The 25,672-nt window shown below is 48.6% G+C and overlaps 1 protein-coding gene and 2 non-coding genes across 12 annotated transcripts in view; 2 read left to right on the top strand and 1 right to left on the bottom strand.

Annotated features, from left to right (window-relative positions):
- Positions 1-25,672, bottom strand: part of CUX1 (cut like homeobox 1) — a 366,198-nt gene that overhangs the window by 326,873 nt on the left and 13,653 nt on the right. The gene's annotated exons all lie outside the window — the stretch shown is intronic.
- Positions 18,320-18,393, top strand: TRNAR-CCU (transfer RNA arginine (anticodon CCU)). The gene has a single exon. It is a non-coding gene; the product is annotated as a tRNA-Arg (tRNA).
- On the top strand, positions 20,911-20,983 carry TRNAR-CCU (transfer RNA arginine (anticodon CCU)). The gene has a single exon. It is a non-coding gene; the product is annotated as a tRNA-Arg (tRNA).

Raw genomic sequence — 25,672 nt, 5'->3', positions numbered from 1 at the left:
CAACTGAAGGGAAGTGGGGCCACCGAGCAACCAAGCCCACAGGACTGACTTCCAACGCACTGACACTGATGCGGCATTAAAGGTTAAAGCCGCAAGTGAGTGATTAGTTGGCTTAAAAAGAGAAGAGCAAATTTATCTGAAGCCTGAGCTTCTGGAGACACCCCGAGATGAAGGTCCAGAGAGGAAAGCCAGCAGGGTGAGCACTGGTCAGCTGACGCACTGGCTGGCTTCTGTGATGTGCGCCCCCACCCCCCAGGTGTCAGGGAGGACGCACACGGTGTGTGGCTCAGAATCTCGCCAGTGTCCTATGTGCCTGTCCTCACCCCCCAGCCTTCCCCCCCTCTTCCCTGGAGGCAGCGCCTCAGATCTGCCACAGCCGTGCCACTTGGCACGCCGGGTATGACTTCACCCTGGTCACTGCCAGCACCCCCAGGACGTGCAGGCGCGTCGCAGTGGCTAGGGCTGGGAGACTCGCCTCTTGGTGGCCAGACTTGAAATCAACAGTCCGCCATTAAAACGGAGCTTGCGAAGGGCCACCTGAACCACTGGACTGCTGTCCCCACCCCCACCCCCACCCCGAGCTGGCTCCACCGCGCACGTTCTGGAAGGCATCTCTGTGGAAGAGACCGCCATGCTCTTCTCTGCTTTGTAAACTTAAGCATTCTGAAGAAAACAGAGCTAAGAGGCTTGTGGAAACACAGAGCACGTTAATTATCACCATGGAAAATCAAACCACACTGAAACTTCAAATCTAACTTTTATGAAACTTTGTGAACCTTCTCATATGCCAATCTCCCCCACAGGCCCCCCGTGGTGCCTTCTCTAGAAGCTTTGAAGTCAGAGGACAAAGTAGAATCACCTTTACGTCAACGTTTTACGGCTTGGGCTGTCTGGAATGTCTCAGGGTTGAAATTCTCACGATTCCATTTGCCAGCAGCAACGTACGGAGTTGTGGATTGCATCAGCCGTGAACGATCAGCAAACAACTACGCCTGCTCGTTTATCTACTCCGGTTTAATTTGAGCCCTTAAAATAAATGTTCACGTCTGCAACAAAGGGTCTGATGTGATTTTTTTTTGTCTGCAGACTACCAAACGAGCACTCCAAAGCTCTTCCTTTGGTAGATTTCAAGGTCGTTCGCTTCGCCAAGGTCTCACAAAAGCAAGTGTTGTTTTCCTTTGGAACCACTAAAATCTAAGTCCCGTGAGGGCAGGGGCCGTCACAATCCCCAGCACCTAGCATTGTGCCTGGCTCTCCCTAACAAGCGATAAAGACGAACTTCATGAAGGAGCGAATGAACCTCGCTGGTTCGTGGCCATCATGAACTGCACTCGGGACATCCGTGCCCTTGCAAGGCGTACGCACGGGCTTCCTCCGTTCGTGAATACCTGGGTTCACAGACTACGCCCAAGTGTGTAAACCCAGGCCGGCTGCCCCTAGGAGGACAGGCAACGTGACACAGGCTACGTGGCTGCTTGCAGCTGACGGTCCGATGCCCCCCTCTGCCCCGTCCTGCCCACGTGCACCAGACACCCAGCCCTGTACGGCACCAAACATGACAGGGCTTAACTAACATCAGACTTTAACACCGCTCTCTGCCAAGGGGCTCTTCTGTCATCTGAAAATAATATACTAAATTATACAGGATGTCTAATAAACATTTAACGGCATGAGAAACACAATAACTCCACAAAGTGCAATTCTTAAAGGCACAGAGGCCACTGCAACTGAAAGAAAGAAAAGATTTAACTCGAGCTGATCTGCATGAACATCAGTGCCTCTACAGCATCCAGAAATATGTTCTCAAAAGGTCATGTGCATAAGCATCCACTGTGAAGAATAAAAACAGTTGTTCTGGGTTTCTTGACAAATAAGAATAACCACTCTGTAATCAGAGCAATTGCTGGTGGGCATGTGTAGCCAAACAAGCAGGGCTTTGTGCACCTGGCCCTCGCCACCCAAACACCACAGCAGGGCGCGTGGAAGGACAGGGCAGACAGGAGACTCGGGCCTCGGATCCCAGGAGGCTCCAGCCTTCTCTCCCCTCTTGTGGGGTTGAGGCCGTGGGCAAAGACTCAGCCCTCTCTGGCTTTCCGCCGCTTCATGATAAACTCTCAGCGGACTGGTCTCATTTGGGGGATTCTACAAAGCCTTTCAGACAAACGATAATATCCATCGTGAATACTGTTTAGGAACTAGTATTTTCCAGTTTTAAAAAATTGTTTAAAGTTTACTTATTTACTTCTTACTTACTTATTTTGAGACAGAATCCCAAGCAGGTTCCATGCTGTCAGCGCAGAGCCGGACCATGAGATCATGACCTGAGCCAAAACCAAGAGTTGGACGCTTAACCGACTGAGCCACCCAGGTACCTCTCATTGTTTTTAGAATTAAGGTGGCTCACGAAATACATTCCCCATCTTGAAGCACCCACAGATGAGATATTAAGTTTAAATAAGTTATTAAAAATAAGTGCCATCATTACGGAAACACAAATCAAAACCACAAGGACATCTTACCCTCACACCCATTAAGGATGGCAATCAAAACATAAATAAATAAATCAATAAATAAATAACCAACCAGGGGTGCCTGGGTGGCTCAGTCGGTTGAGCGTCCAACTTTGGCTCAGGCCATTATCTCACGGTTTGTGAGTTCAAGCCCCGCATCGGGTACTCTGCTGTCAGCACAGAGCCCACTTCAGGTCCTCTGTCCCTGTCTGTCTGCCCCTCTCCTGCTCACACTCTCTCAAAAATAAATAAACATTCACACACACACACACACACACACACACACACACACACACACAGAAAATAAGTACTGGTGAAGTAAGGCAATGAGCCCTTGTGCACCGTGGGTGGGATTGCAAACTGGTGCGGCCACTGTGGAAAACAGTACGACCATTTCTCAAAATATCAAAAGTAGAACCAACATATGATCCAGCAAACCTCTGGGTATATACTCAAAAGAACTGAAAGCAGGGTCTCAAAGAGTTATCTGCACGTCAATGTTCACAGCAGCGTTACTCACAAAAGCGACCCGAGTGTCCGCCCATGGAGGAATGAATAAGCAAAGTGTGGTCTATCCATACGACAGAATACTATTCAGCCTTAAAAAGGAAAAGCGTTATGTCATGTGCTACAACCAGGATCAACCTTGAGGACGTTGTGTTGAGCGAAATAAGCCAGTCACAAAAAGTCAAACACCGTTACGATTCCACTTCCACGAACACCTACAGTAGTCCTCCATAGACGCGGAAAGCACCGTGGTTGCCCGTAGACGGGGGATGGGGAGTTAGTGTTCCGTGGGGACAGAGTTTTAGTCTCACAAGATGAAGAGCATTCTGGAGATGGTGGTAATGGTTTGCCCAATAGCGTGAATGTGCTTAACGCCACTGAGCAATACAGTTAAAAATAGTGAAGACAGTATCTTCTCTGTGTACTTCACAATTTTAGAAATTAGGAGAAAAAAGTCTGCCATCACATACACATTACGTGTGCCTCCTGAAGGTCTGACGGAAATGCATGCCATCACCTAGGGAAGGATCTAGCCCCCCACCCCCGCCCCCCAAAAAAGCCCAAATGTGATCTTCCAAAATAGAAATAGATTCGGGGCGGGGGTAAGAAAGGCGGTGGGGGGGGGGGGGGGGGGCGTTCTGGTCAATTAAAAGAATGAAAAGACTAAGATGCATGAACCAATCACAATGTGAGGATCTTACTTGGTTCCTGAATCGGATTTTCTTTACTTACGATATTTATGGGAAAATGGAAATTTGGGTGTTTGAGTAGATAGTTGATATTAATGATTTTTTTTTTTTTTTTTTTTTTTTTTTTGCCATCTGGGGGGAAATATGATAATGGATTGTGGTTACATTAAAAAAAAAGTCCTTATCTTTTAAAGATACACACTGAAATATTTATGGATGAAACAAGATCCACTGTCTGGGATTTGTTTCAAAATTAAGTTGGGGTGGGAAATGAGAACATACAGCTAAAACGAGGTTAGCTGTGAGCAGATAATTATGGAAGCTGGATAATGGGTACAAAAGGATTCGTTATGCTCTTCTGTTTGGGTATATATTTGAATTTAGAACCAAATTTTCCAAATACACTGAACAATATAGGGTATTTATCCTTTCTGAATTTTAAACTTCAGATGTGACATATCCAAACACATACCTGGCACCTATATATCTAAGAAAACCAACACAACAGTTGCCCCCACACCGCTCCTGGCAATGGAACAATTTAAGGGCATACTTGGGTTGCAAATTATACCAGGATTTTAAATCTGCCCCTCAATGCAAATTAGGTCAGTATAATCACTCAAAAAGAGGAAAAACCCACCCTTTACAGGCAACCCAAAGGGAAAGGGGGCAGGTCCTGAGTCCACCCGGCTGGAAGCCATCTCTGAGCACCTTCTGAGCCTGTTAGTGGGGCTGGTGTTGAGAGGGTCACATGTCACGGGCAGCTGTTCTCTGTCAAGCTGAAGGGCAATTGCAGGCTGGAAGGGCAGGCAAATAATTCCACGGATGGCCTGGTGTGATTTGTAAAGTGAGCCAAACCGAACGCAGATACCATCTACTGTATGATGGGATTTGTTCCATAAACGTACCAGAATGTAAGCTCCTTAAGGGCAAGAATTACCTTGACCTCTCCCCACCAACCCCAGAACCAAGAAAGAGGGTCTGGCCCATGGCCAGGTGCGCGATACGGACTTCCCGAGTTACTGGTTGCTTGAATAGATGTCATAAATACATATATTTGTAGGGAAATATCCAAAGGAAATGAATCACAACGTTCACGGTATAGGACTCTGGTAGTGGGATTATGGGTGATCGACACAGGGCTACCCCCCACCCCCCGGACATGTGCAAATCTCACGCATGCTCCAAGGCCCAGCAGGACCATTACCACCACTCAGGACCTTCTGTCCACCCAGCCCCCTAGCACTGAGCTCCCAGCCCTATGCCTGGCTCATCCTCCTGCAGTGAAGGCAGGAGCTCCTGGACGCACAGCCAGTAGCTGAACGAGCTCTGAAGCCCCAGTATCTGGCGCAGAGCCAGGCAGTTCGTTAAATTCAAAACATCTCAGTCCCAAAAGACTGGGGCGACAGTGGGTTGCAAATGTTGACCCCTGTTAACTGGCCCTAAACACTAACCCACTGAATGTGGAAGCCGATCTTCCACGTAGAGAATCAACTACTACACAGAGTTTCAGATGATCGGCACAAGCGAAAGGAGGGGAATCCGAGACACACACAATGATCCGCCAGGACAGAAACGGGATGATCAGGAGCACAGGTTCCACTACCAGGTGGATGCAGCCGAAGTCCAACATTCAAACTCCCACCGCCGGCAGGAACGAGGCAGGGCACACCCTCGCGCAAGCAGAATCGGTCAACACGAGGCACGAGCCTACCTCCTCCTGCAACCAAGCCCAAGTGGCCAACTCCAAAGCAAGTCAGAGCCTCGAACATCCGGAGACTCAGGATTTTGAGTCAGAGGAACTAGCACAACGCCTGGGTCGTAGCAGTAACTAGCCCGGGACCCTAGGGCAGGTGCAGCAGCAAAGGACCTGGGGCAGAGTTCTGAGTCAAAGCCCCTCTCCTCCCGTGACGCCCACAGACTGACTCAGTAGGGTGCCACACGGTAGAAACTCCTTCCTCACACTGTTGCTTTCTTTTTTTGAGGTATGATGTTGGGTATATGGTGCTTAAAAAAAAAATACGGGGCGCCTGGGTGGCGCAGTCGGTTAAGCGTCCGACTTCAGCCAGGTCACGATCTCGCGGTCTGTGAGTTCGAGCCCCGCGTCAGGCTCTGGGCTGATGGCTCGGAGCCTGGAGCCTGTTTCCGATTCTGTGTCTCCCTCTCTCTCTGCCCCTCCCCCGTTCATGCTCTGTCTCTCTCTGTCCCAAAAATAAATAAAAAACGTTGAAAAAAAAATTTTTTTTTAAATAAAACAAAAATAATAAACACGTTATCTTTTAGAGATATACTGAAATATTTACGGGGAAGTACGATGTCCTTTCCAAAATTCAAGTAAGTGGGGCCAGAGATGAAACCGGGCATAATGTTAGGTCCTAAGTTTGTAAAGCTGGTTGAAGGGTAGGAACACGGAGGTTTCGTTCTAGTTGCCTCTCTATTTTGGGGTCCGTCTGAAATTTTTCTTAAGTGCACTTCAAAATACCAGGCAGCAGCAATGCTAACTTCTTCAAGGACAGTTGGTAACACATCTAGGGCCTCGCCAAAAAAAAAGAAGAAAAAAAGAGGGGAGGAGAGGAAGGAGGTGGGGTGGAGGGAGTAAAAGAAAGAGAAAGGAAGGGGAAAAAAAAATCCACTACTGTCTTTAAGACACTGCCCATAAAGCTTGTGGTAGCAGAAAGAAAAGAGAAGAGAAAAGAAAAGAAAAGAAAAGAAAAGGAAAGAAAAGAAAAGAAAAGAAAAGAAAAAAGAAAAGAAAAACAAAGAAAAAAGAAAAGAAAAGAAAAGGAAAGAAAAGAAAGGAAAAAAAAAAGAACAGCGTGGCTCACTAAGAGGGGAGTTTATTGAACAAGTAAGTTATCAAATCAGCGGAGAAAACAAGCCATGTCAGTATTAGATCATTAAATCAGCATTCTGGCAAAAAACAATATTTCCAAACGTTCTGATGACAGCTGGATCAAACCCGCCAATACTTGACAGTAATAAATACAGTTCTTTGGGAAGAGAACTAGGGAGTGACCTTACAGTTCCACTGAAATATGCCAAATAAGGGAAGCTCGGAGCTGCAGGAAATGGAAAAGACCAGCTAATATTTGGCAAGCTTCCTTTATGATCAACAAATTAAAATGTTAAGGAAGCAATTTGTTGAGAAAAGATATTTTTAAAAGGAGCTGAATCATGCAGGTTCAGCCCCGGATATGGTCAATTGGTAATTTTAAATCATTTTGTAAAAGTTAATGTTTTCAGCCCCCAGCAATCACATTGAAGACATCACCGAGTTAATCATAGACCCGCCTCCCTCCCAGCTCAGGTGGAGGCAGGGCCACCCGGTCTCCAGCGGCTGGGGCTTGGCTTACCCCCAGTGCACAGTGACTGCAAAGTCAGCTGCCATTGGAGGCGCTTTGACGAGAGGAAGAGAAACACGAATGCAGCCCGAGTCCAGCTTTAGGTTTCCAAAGACACTGGACGCCAATCCATCTTCAATCATTAGCCATCTGACCCACTTTGGATCTAGAAAGCCTAGGGTTACTGGATTTCTTCAAGGGGAAGAAAAAAAAAAAAAAAAAGGAGCAGTGTACCGGTTTCCACGATCCAGGAATAAATAGCAAGACGTTCTTGTGATTAAAAAGCCATTCCCATACTAGGGCCCAAGGTGTACCTTCATTAAGCAGCCACGGTTCACATGGTGGGGGGAGTGGGGGAGGGAGGGAACAGACTTTATAAATAGTGGCTCACGTGACTGATAAGTCAATGAAGAAGAAAAAGTCCAGGGAGGGGCCGGGAGGGGGTGCTCTCTTATGCGGGAAGGAACACCAGACCTGCGTCCTGAAGGAAGTAAAACCAACTGAAGCAAACCAAAGTCAGCCTCTGAGATGGAACCCCTGCCACCACTACCCCAAAAACAGAAACTGAAATGCTTCTGGCGACACTTCTGTCCATTTGCTTGGTAACAAGCTGCTTCAGCTTTGTCGTAACCTTGAGGAATCTAGATAACGGCATTTTTTTTTTTTCTTAAATTCAAGCTCCCTAGTAATGAGTCCTGCTCCTGGGTGTAACAACTGAAACACAGTGTCCAGTGTTCAAAATACTCTGTTCTGGCCCGAGCACCGCACTGAGTGGAGGGCCTGGGCTGTGCACTCCGGGCATTTGGTTAAAATGCTGGCCTGGGGCCACAGATGCCTGACCTGACCCCTGAAGGGCCGCACTATCTGGAATGGCCCCGAGTGGCCGACAAGACCACGCCCAGGCAAAGGCTGGCTCCAAGGAAGGGGGCACTCGGCTCCCATAAGAACCACCAGCACCAGGTGCCCACCACGAGGGACGAGCCTGACTGGAGAAAACACGTAGGGGGGCAAATTCACTGCTGTCCACACGGTTCACCCCAAGTCGACTGAGCTGGAGGTTCCAGAATTTCCCAGGACTTAGTTCTACCAGCTGGCCAAAGGCATCTTACTAGTCCCCACCCAGAATGGAGAAGAGAACTCCCTTCTGTGTTGAAGTTCATTAACAGCTGGCCTCGAGCAAGGGAAGATCGCCTCTGCCACCTTCGGGGTCAGACTAGGGACCCCCACTGCTCCACCGAGACAGAGGTCAGGTCAACAGGTCCTGCAAGGACGTTTCGTGACTTTAGTCCCGTTCCCATAGTCTCCGTGCAAAGCTGGCTAAGGGCCCCGCTGGATACACGACATCCAGGCCACCATGCTCCACGTGGACAAAGGGGACAGGGGCACTCGACCCACCCAAAACACCTGCAGACGCCCACGGAGCCGAGAGGGCCTCCAGGTGCTCACCCGCCCCCGACATTCAGACAACCCGCTCCCGGACTCGGAATCCTCACTTGCTAAGCCAGCCCGGTGAAGCGGGTCTCCGAAAAGCACCCGGAACTACAGCTAAGGGGGGAAAAATCCCCGCGAAAAACCCCCCAGAACACCTCCTTGCAATTATGCAAAGCCATGGGAAGGATGAAGTCATCCTGAGCCAAGTCGAGGTAAGGGGGCGACAGCCCTGTTGGGGCAGAAGTGGGGGGAGAGGGGCAGACAAGCCCTGTCCACCCCTCACACATTTCAGAGAAGACAGTCCCTCGGCTTAAAGGAGCCGGCGTATTAATCCTCACTGGCTAAATGCCATCTTCTCGCTTCACCTGACTCCCACCTCACTCTGCTTTATTTAATTCAAAACAGCTGATTTCAGAGGTGTTCATCCTCATTTTTCATTCTAGTCCACATCTTTCCAAAAGCTGACTATTAAGAGCGGCGAAAGGCCTTTCTGTGTTGAAAACATCTTTTATGTGTTGAAAGTGGATGAAAGCCATGCATTTTGACTCCTGGAAAATAAAAAAATAAATAAATAAATAAAAAATTTTTTTAAAAAGCACTTCTTTTTATTCCTACGGATATTTCAAAAATGACATTTACTGAATGCTATGCCTATAATATGCGAGGCACCGCGGGAGGTGCGGGAGGTGCGGGAGCGTCAGAGCCCTGCACAGCCCCTGCGCTGCTGAAGGCCTCCAAGAGGCGCCAAACAAGGACCCAGGCGACTGACACTGGGTGCAATGAGAGCAGAAACCCGGGGCAGGCCCGGAGGGCCCGGGGGCCTTAGAGGAGGGCAGATTCTGTCTGCTGGAGGGGATCGGAAGGGCTCCGGTCAAACAGAAACAGGAACTGGAGCTGGGCAGGGCTTGAGAGGCTGGGGGAGAAGGACGGGAGAGGGTGCTCCCGGGAGAAGACAGAGGCATGACCGAGGAGGGCCGGTTCAAAGGACCAGGGGCCTGGTACAGCCGGCACGTGTGGGAGTCGAGGAGGTGGAGGTCAAGGAGGATGAGGCCTGAGGAGGGATCCCTGAGTTAATTTGGCTTCAGGAAAGCAGTTTCGGTTTGACACTGAAGAAGGGCCCAGAAAGAACGAACAGGAAAGCTCGTAAGCTTCTTCTCCCGGGAGGTCCGGAGGAGGCTTTTCCTCAAGGGCCCGAGCAACAGTGGCTACGGCAGCGTGACCGGCTGCCCCACAGTCGTGGAAACTGGAGAAACGGTTGAACTTCATCTAACTGGGGCAACTTTTGAAGTCACTAACCACAAGGAGGAAGCATTCCCTTCGGGCCTGCAGGAAACAGATTGCATTGCCGCGTCTGTCCCGGCTCGGAGAGGCCCAGCCTTCTCAAGGCTTTCCTAAGACCCGTCTGCTCGGGCCATCCTTCTGCAAAGCCCGCCTCCTTCCCACATCCACGAGCCTTCTTGACGGGCCCGTTTTTAGAGCCTTCAATTAGAGAATGGGAAACAGCGGCCTGGGTAAACAATTAAGGTCAGGGAGGAGAATGGATGGACACACAACTCTAATGAGGTAAACAAATTGCAACCGTGGAATAACATTCTAGTCATTACGTATCGTGACAACTTAAAGCTTACTGGTTACTTGCACGCTTCCTGCTGACCCAAGCTGTTTCTCACACGGCGGGGGGGAGAACACGGAGAAGGCGCCAGACTCAGTGTTGGAACTTAAATTATAAAAGCCCTGCGGGAACACTGAGGACTCTCCCACTGTGCCACCTGCAGGTGCCCTAAGCCTCGTGAGTTCGAGCCCCACACTGGGCATAGAGATTACTTAAATAAAATAAACTTTAAAAAAAGGTGGGGGGGGAGGAGAGAAAACGGAGAGGGAGGATTGTATCGCAATCCAAAGTGAGTCTGTTTTTAGTCCTTTTGAGCATGTGTGCTTGTGAATAAAAACGGGTGGGAGCACGTTGCTGCGAATGAGGTGCCATTTCTTGGTCCAGCAAGGGTGCAGGGTTAATAATAGCTCCTGTTTACAGAGCGGCTCCCTGCCGGCACCTCACATCTACCCCCTCGTTTTGTTTTTGTAACCACCCAGCCAAGAAGGTCTCGCCTGGTACAGGTGAGGGAGGTGAGGGTGTGCGGCCAGGCAACCAGTAAGCAAGGCAGGCAGGACTGGAAGCCGCGCCCCCGCCTCCCAGCACAGCCAAGGCCCCGACGGTAAGGAGACGGCTGTTCTCGGCAGTTCCTGAAGCAGCTCTGAAGACAATCCCAGCATGTGCTTCCCATGTGTCACTCACTGGCAGCCTGGCTGGGAGCAGCTCCCAAAAGATTGCCGTGAAAGACAAAACTGGTGTTTCCTACAAAACCGGTGTCCTCGTAGAAAGCCTCAGCCCGTCCATAAATTCGGGCCTCTTGAAAACGTGTGAGTTCCAGGTTAATGTGGCAGACCGACACATGCGTCATCTCTGCGCCCTCCGCAGCAGTAAGGTCTGAACTCACAGGACACAGAGGAGAGGGGAGGGAGCAAAAGGGAAACCCCCGAACGTGAGGGGCTGGAAGGTGGCTGGACCAGCCACACCGCAGCCTCAAGAGAGCAGAGGAAGCTTATGGCCTGACCTCAAGATGGGACCCAATATGCAGTAAGGTCATCTGTTCCACAGACCTTGGACAGGGAGCGGCAGGGGCTTGGCAAGGTGGGGGCGCAAGGTGGGCAAAACGCCATTCAGAGGAGCAGGCAGACCCCTCCCCCACCTCAAGCAGCCTGGGACCTCCCCCCACCTCACCCCCATCGGCAGAAGACTGAAATTGCTCTCTGCCACATGCAGGGGGACTGAGTGAACATCCCAGGCCCTTCCCCAGCCTGGGCACTGGAAAACCGGCAATCAGCTGTCTCGCCCCCAACCTCCCCTCCCTGCAGGGAAACCAAGGGCCTCTTGCTGAAGAAACTGTCAACTCAAAAGAAAAGAGCCACAGACACTGACACATCAGGGACTCCCCCCCCCAAAAACACCTGACTGATCTCTTACAGGGAAGGCCACCACCTGTCAACTGTCCCCAACCCTGCGCCCCCTCCCCCGCCCCACTCTATATAAGCATGCTGATGCCTTGCTCTTAAGTATGGACAGATGACAGAAATGTCACCAGGCATTTGACGAAACCTCTAACTGGGACCAAGACAAAGAGGAAAAAAAAAGAAAAGAGACGAATCAACAGGAGAAGGGATAAATAAAATTGGCCCAGTCACACAACTGGGTACGAACATCAGAGAAAATAGGGACCACATTTCCTGCAACATCACAGATGAATCTCCGTGACACGACAGTCAAAAAAGTAAGTGCCAGCAGTCGGCCAAATGATACCATTTTTACAGAGCTCAAAACCAAGCAAGAGTAAATACCACAGCATATATACATTTGCGATAAACGACATTATTTTAAGGCTATGACATAATAGATACGGAACGGAGCACAGGGGTCTCCTGTCTGGATAAGGAGGCAGAGAAACAGGAGGGAGTCTCCCGGTGGATGCAAATTATTGGGGATGTTCTTGGGTTCAAGAGAGAGGAGGGGAGAGACGTTTGCGGATTTTAGTTACTACCCTTTGTGACCAAAATGTGTTCCATCCAATTGTTTACCGATATTAAGTAAGACGGATTTTTAAAAGTAAAAAAATGAAGAGAAGTCAACGAAGACAAGAGAACTTTTAAAAGAAACCGTGGTGAATGCAGCCGGTGAGATCAAAAAGGACCCTTCGGGTAGGAACGAGAGTAGGGCATAAGAATGTAACATTCAGAGAACAAGAAAGAAAACTCAGAAGTTACAACCCTGACAGATAAAAGTACAGGAAGATTGGACGGTTGAACAGTTCTCCCAGATACATCAAAAAAGACAAAGACATGAAAAATGGAAGGGGAGAAAAATGGCCAGATTCGGCCACGAGGCCCAGCGCCTGCATAACGAGTTCTGGAGGACAGAGAACGAGACCCACCCCGAGGAGAACCGTCAGGATCCCGGAGAACAGGAGGCGAAGATCAGGTCTGTAAACGGTGTCACAGAGAATCGGCCAAGGACGGGGAACGAGACTGTCCTTGACCAGGGGAGCCACGTCTTTGACTTGCGAGGGTGGGATTCTAGAATTCTATGCTCGGCAACCACCTTCATCAGGAAGCTACTGGAGGAGATTCCCCAAATGAGAGAAAGACAAAATCGCAGAATTCAGGAGACAGGGATCCAAAGCAGGAGGGGGAAAGGGTGGCCCAAGATGATGGGGAAGGGGACCAGGAGGAAAGTGGGGGGCCCTGTGCCAGGCAGCAGCCCGTCCCAGCAGGAGAAGGACAAGGGACCAGGAGGGGGCTCCCAAAGAAAAGATGAACCCCTACCTACCTGATGTTTTAAGAGATACGTGTTGCTGGAAAAGAGTTTGGGGGTAAATTAGACCTTGTACACAGAAACTCCTATTTCCATAGTCATAGCTATCCAAATGCCCAATACTCGAAAATCGGTTGAGCAGAGAAACAGGGCCACTCTGCAGGGGCCCCATGGTGAGGCCTCCACCGCACCTGCCGGTCCCAGTCCCACGGCACCCCCACCAGCAAGCAATGCCCACGCTGAAACCTGGGGACCAGGTGCAGAAGCCAGCTGCATAGACAGAGAACAGTTCCAGGGTGCAGGTGCTGACGGTGGGGAGAGGTGGGCAGGGGGCCGGGGCTGGTCCTTTTCTCATACTGATAGAATCGGGGTAAAAACTGAAAATAAAGTGCTTTGAAAGAAAGAAAACCTGCAAAAACAATGACTACCGTTAGGCCGTTTTTATTTTAAAATGAAATACATTCAAAAGGACGGACAACCCTCTTTTGTTTTCTTTTTCTGGTTCCTTCAACAACTCCACACTGTGATAACCATAAGGATCACACGAAGAGTGTTTATTCTGCCTTCACAACTGTTTTTCCTCCCAAGCTTCTCATCCCTTACCCTTTCCTTTTTTTTGTTTTTGTTTTTTTTTTATTTTAGTTATTTTTAGGTAAAGTCTATGCCGGTGTGGGGCTCAAACTCACAACCCAAAAGATCACGGGTTGCACACTCCTCCAACTGAGCCAGTCAGGTGCCCTCCCTGACCATTTTCTTAAAAAACTTTTAAGTGTTTTTTTATCTATTTTGAGAGAGAGCGAGACAGAGTGAGCAAGGGAGGGGCAGAGAGACAGGGAGGGAGAGAATCCCAAGTTGGCTCCGCACTGTGAGCACGAAGCCCGATGTGGGGCTCAAACTCAGGAACCGTGAGATCATGACCTGAGCTGAAACCAAGAGTCGGACGCTTCACAGACTGAGCCGCCCAGGCGCCCCCGCCCCCCGACCCTAACCATTTTCTCAAGGCAGAACCTAGGAGCTCTGCTCCAACCTGGGCTGGAAATGTCAGGTGGAGGGGGCTCCCAGCCTCCCACTTCCCCAGAGGCTGCCGGGAGCTGCTGGGACCGAAAGCCCAGGAGGCCCTTCCTGTAGCCCCGGGCCCAGCCGGGCACCCGGGAGCACCTATGTCGCAGGGGAGCCTCGAGCCCCTACCAGGCACGGAATTCTTTTTCCTTATCCTCCAAGATTTCTCCCCAGTAAACTTTCTGACTTTGCTCCTGAAATCCCTACGGGCTGCTGCATGTTCTGTAAAACGATTTCACCATTTCCTCCAAATTTTGTCTTCCTCTTACATACCTAAAAGTCAGACCCAAGCGCGCTTTATAGGAACTGCCTACATTCAAAATTCAGGCAACAGTGCCAGTCCGTTAGAGATTACATGATCCAGGAGGGAGGGAACGCTAATATTAGCCACTCTGCCCCTCTCCCATCCCCCCACGGCGGCTCCCCTTCAGAAAAGGACAGGGCTGACTACATAACAGCCCAGATCTGCCGCCAAGGAAGAAACACCTACTTGGAAACAGCCCTCCAGATCCTGGCCAAGAAAACAAAACTCAGAGCCTGACACGTAAGTCACATGGCAAGCTGCTGGGTCCTGCTGGTCGCTGTCAGCAACCACCAGAGACAAAAAAAAAAAACCAAAAGATGCCTTGCACGTTGCTCTACACGCGCTCCCTTTTCTATCTGCTGTGCATTCGAGAAGCTGCTAGGATGGATTGTTCTCATCCTTCGAGGTATGCACATTCCCCAGGCACACAGCCTCGCCGTACCGACACGGTCACTTCTGAACAAAACTGGGCCCCCGGAGAGGCCCAGCAGGCCAAGAAAACAGGAGGAGAAAATTCAATCACTAGTCCCAACCGACACCGGAGAATCCTTTGGCCATCTGGATCTGAAAGGACTTCCACTTTCAAAGTCCTCCTCTCCGTAGGAAGTTTGCCACCAAATATTAAAAGCCCCAGGTGCCAAGTACGGCATGACTCACGTTTTTCATTTGCCCGCTGAACATCTGACGTGGAAGTTGCTCACGCCCAGGAGCAGGCTTTTGCCTTAAAAATGCAATTATTCAAACTGAATTGGGTCTAATGTGGAAGCAGATATTTTTAATCTTCTAAGGCAGAACAGTCTTTGGGGGAAAAAAGCGTGAAAGAAAAATACCAGCGCCACAACATCAGTACGTACCTGGTGAGCCAGACGGCCCAGGCATCCCTGCCGCCCTGACGACAGGACATCTCGGTCTGGGTTACTACCACTATTACTCTTTTCAGACAAGGCGGTCTCTTCCGGTGAGCTGCTTCCCCCGTAACACCCTCCTTGACTTTTTCAGGCTAAACCAACCAAGGATCGTGGATCAGGCACCGTCCTAAGCGGAGTCTTAACAAAACCCTTACGAAGTGAGAGTGGTTTTACTATCACCCTTGTACAGAGGAAGCAGGTTAAGGGCCCAAGGTCACACGGCTCATAAATGGAAGAGCAAAGGTTCCACGTCAGGAGGGTCGGCCTCCCAGGCCAGCATGCCCTCAGCCGGCAGGGCAGGCAGCTGACGGCTTCTGGGCGCATCCAAAGGCAGGCCACCCAGAAAACCCCACGTTCTCACACCGAGAGCCACCATTTCCAGATGACGGTACACCATGGGCCCGGCACAATGAGCGGAAGAAAGGCGCCCCGAAGTTCAACTTCCAAGTGAGTGTCTTCGGTCTCGGCCCCGACATTTGCTACAGGGCAGGAGAAAATACGCCTCCTCCACAGGGATGGTCGGCACAGGGATCTAACCAGAACCTAACTTAATCACTTAGTGGCTCGGGCTAAGCATAATGAAGGTTAGTGCCGAAATCCATCCCGCATCCATACATTCCTCAACAGTCTGCATGCAGAAACTGCCCCCGCACGACACAGCCCGGGGCCTGCAATTCTTTTCTCTTTCTGGTCTTCTGCTCCCAAGTGGACAGCCAGTCCTACCTCGAGGACGTCCCTTGCCTTCTTCCGATTTGTTGTTTTAACGTGTTAGGACCTTGAGAAGCAGATGATCGATACTATTAGAAGCGTGTGTACAAGAGGAGCTGGGTGGAAGCGAGGCTTGGGAGGGGGCAAGAGAGGCGCCCTTGGAGAGCCATCCCCTGGCAGCTCAGCCCCCTGACTGCTGCTACCTGTGTTCTGGAAAGCTCATCGGAGCAGATAAGGGAAGCATCATTCTCTTAAAATATGAATTAAATAAAACCAACCCTCCCTTTTAAGGATCTAGCCCAGTGCTTCTCAAATTTTAATGTGTCTATGAATCACCTGGGGAATCTCATAAAAATGCAGATTCTGACTCAGGAGGTCTGGCTGGGGTCTGACATTCTGCACTTCTAACAAGCTCCCAGGGGATGCCCAAACGGGTTTGTGGACCTCTTTGAGTAGCGAGGGTCTACGCTAGAACAGCGCTGTCCAGCAGAAACATAATAGACCCATTTTAACTGTTCTCGCAGTTAGCCCCAGGTCTAGCTAGCTGGCCTCCTCCAAGCCGTCCCCCAGAATTCCTGGGTGTTAGCTGGGAAGTGATCAGAATTTTAGCTGTGCATGAATTTTAGTTGGATATTCAACCGCTGTCAATTCATAATTAGTCCATACTGTACCCTATTCCTATCATGAGAAACTTTTAAAAGGCACCAATACTCACCCCAAACTAGCAGAATCAGAATCCCTGAGGGTGGCCCATGCCCAGGGGGATCTGCGGCCCAGGACATCAGAGGCAGGTAGCCCCAGGAAAACAGGTGTGGCTGGAGAGAAGACCCCGAGGTTGCCTAAGGGGCCTCAGTGCACCCCCTCAAGCCCTCTACCCACCAAACTCAGTGACTGACAAGCTGTGGCCTAACTCTCCCCCCTCAGGGGCAAGGGATCAGCTAATACCCTGAGGCCCAGGCCGAGGGGATGAGGGGTCACAAGGAAAAACAGTCTGAAGGAGAGGGAACACTAGACAAAAGAAATCAACCAGCCCAGCAACCTGCACAGACGAAGCAGAGTTCATGCATCCGAACTGAAACGGATGCAGCCCAAACGAGCAGAGAGGAGAGAGACGGGCTGGTGTTAATAGGACAGAGATACTGACTTTAGAAACGGAGAGGAAAAAATAAATACGGGAGTGGGTCTTAATCATTTCAGGAATAATCTGGATTCTGAATTTCAGGAAAAGAAAATAGATGGCATAATTATAAAATCCAGCAGAGGGAAAAAAAAAAAAATCAACCCAATCAAACGTTGCAAGGAAAGATACCCTCCCGAAAATAATGGTAAAAAGAAAACATAAAATAATACTCCAGAAGTGCTAATATAATCACAATTACCCTAAATGTATGCCAGTTAAATTCACTAATCAAAGACAGACTCTCAACCTGGGTTTAAAAAAACAAGATCCAGGGCGCCTGGGTGGCTCAGTAGGTTAAGTGTCCGACTTCAGCTCAGGTCACGATCTCGCAGTTTGTGGATTCAAGCCCCGCATCAGGCTCTGTGCTGACAGCTCAGAGCCTGGAGCCTGCTTTGGATTCTGTGTCTCCCTCTCTCTCCGCTCCTCCCCAACTCATGCTCTGTCTGTCTTTCTCTCTCTCTCTCTCAAAAATAAACAAACATTAAAAAAATAAGAAATAAATTAAAAAACAAGATCCCACATCGTGTATCTAAAATAAAACACATTTAAAGCAAAAGGATCTGGAAAGACTGAAAACCTGGAAAGAAGAGAAAAAATCCTTATCGGGCACACAGAAACTAAAAACAAAAGAATAAACAAAATTACTGTAGCATCAACACAAATAGAATGTGAGGTGAAAAAAAACATCATAAAAGAGGAAGAAAGAGGCTGCACAGACACCAGGAAAAGAAACTTAATCAGGAAGATGTAAAGACCGTGCTCGTATGTGCATCTAACAACATAGCCTTAACATTCTATAATAAAACAGCTGTCAAAACTATGGGAAGAAAATTAGCAGAGGCGTAGAAGAATTAAGTACCACAGATAAGCTCAAAATAATACATAGAAAATTCTCTCCTCAAACAAAAAACACATTACTTTTGAGCACATATGGAACATTCCAAGTGCAAATGCCACAGGGTCTCTTAAATATCTATTCCAAAGAAATCGGCATTCACGTGAACTATGCTCTCTGGCCATATGCAGTCAAAACAGACATCAACAGAATAAAAAGTTTTTGTTTTGTTTTGTTCTTTGACAGAGAGAGCTCGTGAGCACGCATACGAGCAGGGGAGAGGGGCAGAGAGAGTGACAGAAACTCAAGCTGGCTCCATGTTTAGTGAGGAGTCAGACACGGGGTTCGATCCCACGACCCGGGGATTACGACCTGAGCCAAAATCAAGAGTGGGGCACTCAACGGACTGAGCCAACCAGGCGCCCCCAAGAAGTTTTTGTTTGTTTGTTTGTTTTTTTGTTTTTTTAATGTCAAAAATCCAGGGGCCCTGGCTGGCTCAGTTGGTAGAGCACGTGACTCCTAATCTCAAGGTCGTGAGTTCAAGCTCCACGTTGGGCGTGGAGCCCACGATCAATCAATAAAATAAATGTCAAAAATCTAGGAAAGACATTCAATTAACTAACCCTTGGGTTACAGGGGGACATTACAAAACGAATACGAAATTACAAAGTGAATAAAAATGAAAGCACTAACTGTCAGTTTATGGAGCAGTGCTAAAGCAATTTTTAGAAGAAATATTACGGCTTTCAATACACTCATCAGAAAACGATAAAGAATGTAAACTATTAAAAGCTGAACTTTCTTTTTTTTAATTTTTTTTAACGTTTATTTATTTTTGAGACAGAGAGAGACAGAGCATGAATGGGGGAGGGTCAGAGAGAGGGAGACACAGAATCCGAAACAGGCTCCAGGCTCTGAGCTGTCGGCACAGAGCCCGACGCGGGGCTCGAACTCACAGACCGCGAGATCATGACCTGAGCCGAAGTCGGCCGCTTAACCGACTGAGCCACCCAGGCACCCCAAAAGCTGAACTTTCAAAAACAGACGTTTGGAACAAAAAGTGCTCTTTAAGAGGAGTGAAATAAAGGAGAAAAATCAGTGACTCAAAAGAAAAAAAAAAAAGGACAAAGAGGGCAAGAAGGGCAAAAGGCAGGTTTCGTTTAAGAACTCGTAAGACAAACCAAACTCTACAGGAGACTGAAAAGAAGTCACAGAGACGTTCAGAAATACAGAATCTAGAAAGAAAATGTGAAGCAGCTAGCACTAAAACAACAGATTTACACAAATCATGAAAATATTACGAACACTCATACAAGAATAAGTGTTAAAACCACGATGAAATGGACATATTTCTAGAAAGTTATAAAATGCCCAGATTGGTCTACAAAAGGAAGAGTCAGACTAATAAAGAGAGTGAGACGGTGAACGCCTGCTCGCCACACTCAGTCTCAGGACCCACGGCGGGACAGGGGGAGCCCGATCACGCTGAAGCTACAGGCGTTCCTTATCTCATAGAAATGATCCCAAAATAAGTTTAACCTATTTTACACGAGACCCGTATAGTTTCAATTCCAACTAGATAAGGGTAAGAAAAGTATATGCCGATTTTATTGGGTAACACAGATGTCAAAACTAGGCATCAAATCCAACCATATTTTAAAATTCAAGACACAGTTGGCCCCACAATGCACTGCATGATCTGGCCTCAAAGCATCCATCACTGTAATGCAATTTATCACATGCATGGACTAAGGGATCCAAATCGCATGGCCATGAATAGATTTTAAGAAAAAGTATTTGCTAAAGGTCAACACCTAATTATTATTTAAAAAAAAAAAAAACAAAACTCTCAGAAAAGGAAGGGAAAGGGAATCAAGGTAATTGCTTAATCTGTTTAAGGCATCTACCAAAAATTCCCTTGAGACCAGGAAAGAGCAGGCCACCATCACTAAACCACTATGCGACGGAGTCCTTGAGTTTCTGGCCAACAAAACAAGCCACTCTGGTTCAAGGAGTGGAAGGAAAGGGGTAAACAAAAGAGTCACTTTTTTTGCATATGATATTATCCCCAGGGAAAGGTAACAGAGTCAAGGTAATCAGTAAAACTAGAAAAAGACTCAGCAAGCCTGCCAGTTTCAAAATCGGCAAACAAAACCGGTTGTTTTTCTTCCATACCACAATCATCAATCAGAAGAAAAAAAAAAATGTTTTAAAATAAGACACTGGTCACGACACCACAAAACTGTAAAGGACTAGAAATTAATTAAATAAAGATTTCACAAAACCTTTTTGGAGGAGGAAGACCTAAATAAATGGAGAAGTATCTTTGTTCAAGGATGGGACAACTTAAAATGTCTTCAGTTCCCCCCTGCCCCCAAATTAACCTGTAGATTTCATCCAAATGCAATAGAGACTCCAGCAGAACTTGAGGGGGAACCAGACAGATATGTGCATCAAAGAACAATAGACCTTGAGTCGCCAAGGTGCTTTGAAAAAGAGCCAAAGAGTTGGGGCGCCTGGGTGGCTCAGTCTGTTAAGCGGCCGACTTCGGCTCAGGTCACGATCTCGCGGTCCGTGAGTTCGAGCCCCACGTTGGGCTCTGTGCTGACAGCTCAGAGCCTGGAGCCCGCTTCAGATTCTGTGTCTCCCTCTCTCTCTGCCCCTCCCCTGTTCATGCTCTGTCTCTCTCTGTCTCAAAAATAAAAAATAAAAAATAAAAAAAAAACGTTAAAAAAAAAAAAGAAAAAGAGCCAAAGAGGATAAATTCACGTGATCAGAAATTAAAACGCATATAAAGCCACCGTAAAAATGGTGTGGTGCCAGTGCAAGAAGAAACAAATAGGGGGCAGAACAAAAGAATGACCCTAGAAGCATCCCCATGTGTATATGAGGCCCTGACGTACAAGAGACGCGGCTCCCAAAATCACAGGGTAGGAGACAAAACCGTTCAGCAATGTTGGAAAACCTGGCTACCTCTCTGTGCAAAAACCATTTCCAACCTAAAGATCTAAACGAGGAAGACCAATGTTTGATGGTTATGTGACATAGCCATCAAAATACGAGTATCTTTGGGGCACCTGGCTGGCTCACTTGGTAGAGCATGAGACTCCTGATCTCAGGGTTATGAGTTCAAGCCCCACGTTGGGCATAAAGATTACTTAATAAACTTTAAAAGAGAAAAAAAAGACATGGGGCCCCTTGGGTGGCTCGGTCGATTGGGCACCCAACTTCAGCTCAGGTGACGATCTCACTGTTTGTGGGTTTGAGCCCACAGTTCAGAGCCTGCAGCCTGCTTCGTTTGGATTCTGTGTCTCCCTCTCTCTCTGCCCCTCCCTGGCTTGTGCTCGGTCTCCCTCTCAAAAATGAAAACCAACCAAAAATGAATTAGAAAAGATTTCATTTTTAAAGAACCATTAAAAAAAAAAAAAGTACATGATTATCTTCGTGATTCCGAATGGGGAAAGATGTTCTCAAGAGGGAAATCACACACCAAACATGAGGGGGAAAATCGAATAGACTGGAGTTCATCAAAATTAAGTTTTTTTACGTATTGAAGGACACTACAGGCAAATCAACAAAAGAGACTGGGAAAGATCATTTGCAACAGCAAAAACCAACAAAGGATTAGCATGCAAAACATACAAAGAACTCTTACAAATCAACAACAACAAAAAAGTAAATCATTAAAAAAAAAAAAACAAAACAAAATACTATATGACCAGACAATTTACAGAAGGGTAAATCTGAAAATCTTAGAAGTATAAAAGAGGTAGGTAACAAGTATGAACCTTGCCGGTGATTAGAGAAGAATCACACAACGCTGAAGTACCACTTTAAAACCATCAGAATGGCAAAAAGTCTCCAGGAAGTGCTGACATGAACGTGGAGAGAGCAGTGGTGCCTCTGCTCTGGGAAGCAATCTGGCAGCACTTAGTGAAATTAACAGCCCTTTTCACTCTGGACGCAGCAACCCACTCCTGGACCAGCCATCATGCCCTGTGCGTTAAGGATGCCAGAGGCACTGGGGTATTAGAGACCACAGTGTGGAGCCACCCCCACGGAAATGGACCCAGAAGCCGGGCGGTGCTAAGAACTGAACTTATGTCCCCCAAATTCATATGCTGAAGTCCTAGCCCTTGAAGTGATGACATCTGGAGGTGGGTCTTTCGAAGGTCATGAGGGTGGGGTCCCCACGATGGCATTAGCAACCTTGTAAGAGACACCAGGGTGCTCCCTCACTCTCTCTCAGGCCCGTCTGTCGCCTGGAGGATACAGCAGTCTGAAAGCCAGGAAGAGGACGCTCACCAGGAATGCAATCTGCAGGCACCTTGACCTTGGACTTTCAGCCTCCAGAGCTGTGCGAAATAAAATGTGTGTTGTTTAAGCCGCCCAGTCTAGGGTATCTTGTTAGATCAGCCTGAGCGAACCAAGACAAGTGGATTCTTCAGATGGAATCCAATGCAGCTATCATGAAGGACGACCAAACTGTGTAGGGATCATGGTCAGATCTCCAAACCAGTGACGAGTGAAAAGGAGGGAGAAAGACGTACAGCACATCACCAGACAGGAGTTAAGCTACTTACACCTACAAAGCAGGGCGCCCCGTTCACAAGAATACAGCTGTGTAGAGGCATACTAAACACCAGCATAGGGAGGGAGGGCCAGCGTCTAGAAATGGGGGTGGAGCCTAAAGGAAGAAAAACTTACTAAGATGAATCATGTGTGCTGTGAACTGATGAGTGATGAGGGTGAGACACACACACACACACACATACCCCCAGAGGCAGACAGAAAACAGGGGTCTGGATTTTCCTGCCCATCTCGTACAGATCGGTGTTAAAACTCTTACACTTTGACTTAAGGATTTCAATGTTTAACACCATAAAACAATCGGCAGGATGTTCCTAAACTTGGAAAATTACAACGAACTGAGTTGGTGACGGCCCTCCGTGTCAATTCCACACCTATCTGAATCGACAGACCCTCGCAGAACACACACACACACACACACACACACACACACACACACAGAGCTGAAAAAGATTTGGTATTTTGCCTTAACTTCTGGAACCTGTCAATTTCATTCACAATTTACACCAGCTTCTAATTATACTTAACTGAATATTAACCATTCTAATTGCTTAATGCTTTATTGGCTCCATGCAAAGTATCGAGGGACATCTGGCTGGGCAAATGGGACCCTGCCTGCTGCTAGGAGAGACAGCTTGGAGCACACACTCCTCCTCATGCTCTTATGTCTACCCTCACCCAGAACCAGAGCATCTCAAAGGCAGGACTACTAAGTCCACACCAGCAAAGCAGCCAAAAGAAACTTTCTACCATCCGGATTTTAACCGTAACACTCCTGTTTCCCATCACAGAAAGTTGGGGGAAGGGTGACTGCAAGACTGAGAGCCCAGGCCCCTTCCACATTCCTGCTCTGCGTCCCCTGCATTGCACACTGTCCTGCCCCCAACCCCCACCGGCCCGCCAATGCTTAGATTGGTGGCAGCTGGCCCTGGAGCCTCTTTGCCCACAGGCACATTCATGGGCTTTGTCCTGGCTCATCTCCTTTTAGGAGAGAAGCAGCACTTTTCCAGCAGCAACCCCGACATCCCCTGCCTCTCTGGCCAGAACCAAGGGCAACCCCCACCACGCCTGGCCACAGGGAAGGCCCTGCCAGGACAGTTTAGACAAACATCTGGTTTCGCCCCGGTGCGGGGAAGAGTGAGGAGGCAGGCGGGCGCAGAGGGGAGAGACCCCGGGTGGGCCACCAACAGCATCTGCCGTTAGCCACGCGTCCATCTGTCTCTCACGCTGGTTCCAAAGTGAGGCAGCTCCACCACGCAAGGAACCCGACGAGGCGGCCAGAGGGAGACCAGAGCGGGAAAAGGTGCAGCGGCCCAGGCATTAGATGAGCACCTGGAGAACACACAGCAGCCGCACCCGAGACGTCAAACAGCAGCAGGCTCGGAAACGGGAACACAGAGTCCCCATATGTGACCCAGCGTTCCTACTCCTGGGCGTGTACCGAGAAAAGCCGAAAACGCTTCGCACAGAAACTTGCACACAGACAGGTGTTCGCAACAGCATTATTCGTAAAAGCCCCAAAGCGGAAACGATCCAAATGCCCATCGTTTATGAAAGGATCATCAGATGTCGTATACCCATCCCGCGGGATCTCATTCGGCCATAAAAGGAATGAAGAAGGGATACACACTACGACATACGTGAACACAGAAGATACTACACCGAATGAAAGAAGCCAGACACAAAAGGCCACATGTTGTAGGGTTCCATTTATATGTGAAGTATCCAGAACAGGGAAATCCATGGGGGCAGAAAGTAGAGTGATGGTTACACAGAGCCTCGGGTGGGAAGGGGCAGGGGGAGGCGCAGGGCAGATGCAGGGGTCATGGCTAACAGGTACGAGCCTCTTGCTGGAGGGTGGAAAATGTTCTGGAATTCGACTGTGGTGACAGTTGCACAACATGAGGAACACACCCACAAACTGAACTGCACACTTTAAAAAGGTGAATACAGTGAATTTTATATGAATTTGATCTTAAAAAACAAAAAGTAACAAATGAGTGCCTGGCTGACTCTGTCTTGATCTCGGGGTGATGAGTTGAAGCCCCAGGCCGAACTATGTCCCCCATGTCTTCGGGGACATAGAGCTTACATTTAAAAAAATTCAGAAATCAAAAAAAAAAAAAAGTAACAACACAGGTATGGGCTTTGTGTACAGGGAGCTGTCCTCTGAAGCGTGTTCAATAGAAAAAAAAGTGTTCCAAGAGCACTCTGTACCCGGACATCCCCCAACCAAAATGTAAACCTAGTCGTATACTCAAAATGTTTTCAGGTCACGCTGTCCCTTAAAAAACAGAAATCTGTAAGATGTTTAGACATCCTATTGGCCCTCGCCCTAACCCAAATATCAGCCTCAGCTCAAGCTTCTGGAAGCAGGGGCTCCTCGGCCAGCGCATCTGCTCTGTGTACACCCAATGGGGAACACACTGGAAAACTCAGAGACGGCATTAAAAAAAAAAAAAAATCTATTTGAGGTATAAGAATCAGCTTTTGGAAAAACGCCCTAAGCCTCTCAAATAAACAGCAGGCATCTCACAGACACAGGACACTGGCCACTGAATTCCATACGCAGGCACCTCTGTTTCAAGTCCCTTCCGAGGAGCCTCCCGGCAAGAACAGCTGGACGGCAGGTGTGCCTGGGGCAGGGAAGGCAGGCGGGCAGGCGGGCAGCTGTGCCGGGACATGGCGGAAGGGCCCGACCCCCCTCCTCCCTCGTGGGAACGCTGCTTCCCCATTCTGGAAGGGGCTGCACAGCCCCCATTAGGAGACGTGGGTGTTTTAGAGGCAGCCATCAACTCGGGTATTTCTTAGCTAGACCCCTTCCCTCCTCCTAAGGCAGAGTAAAACCACCACCATGTGCAAAGTTGCGGGGGGGGGGGGGGGGGGGCAGACTTTCTGGAAAGTCCGCAAACACACACTCTGTCCTGGGGTCTGAGGCTCGGTTTCCTGGTCCCAGAAGCCCTGCATGTGGGTCACCTGGAAATAACACCACCACGCAGTAACCTTTTTAAACCTGCTTCCACCTTCCTTGTTCACCCCAGAGTGGTTCTCACACCTTTTCTTTTCGCTGGAAACCATCTCTTCGGCTCTTTGACACTCCGCGTTCACCTGGGAGCAGCCTCCCTCCCGCGTCCCAGAAGAATGTCACAACAGGGCCCTCCGCTTCCCCTGGCACCCCAGACTTACAAAGAAGAGTCCTTCCCTTCAACCTGGAAACAAGTTCGAGCCTTTGCATCCCCAAACAACC

This window comes from Panthera onca, chromosome E3, assembly GCF_046562875.1.
Source record: "Panthera onca isolate mPanOnc1 chromosome E3, mPanOnc1 haplotype 2, whole genome shotgun sequence".
Taxonomy (NCBI): Eukaryota; Metazoa; Chordata; class Mammalia; order Carnivora; family Felidae; genus Panthera; species Panthera onca.
Note: the sequence above shows the minus strand (reverse complement) of the source record. Positions and strands in the feature narration are given on the sequence as shown.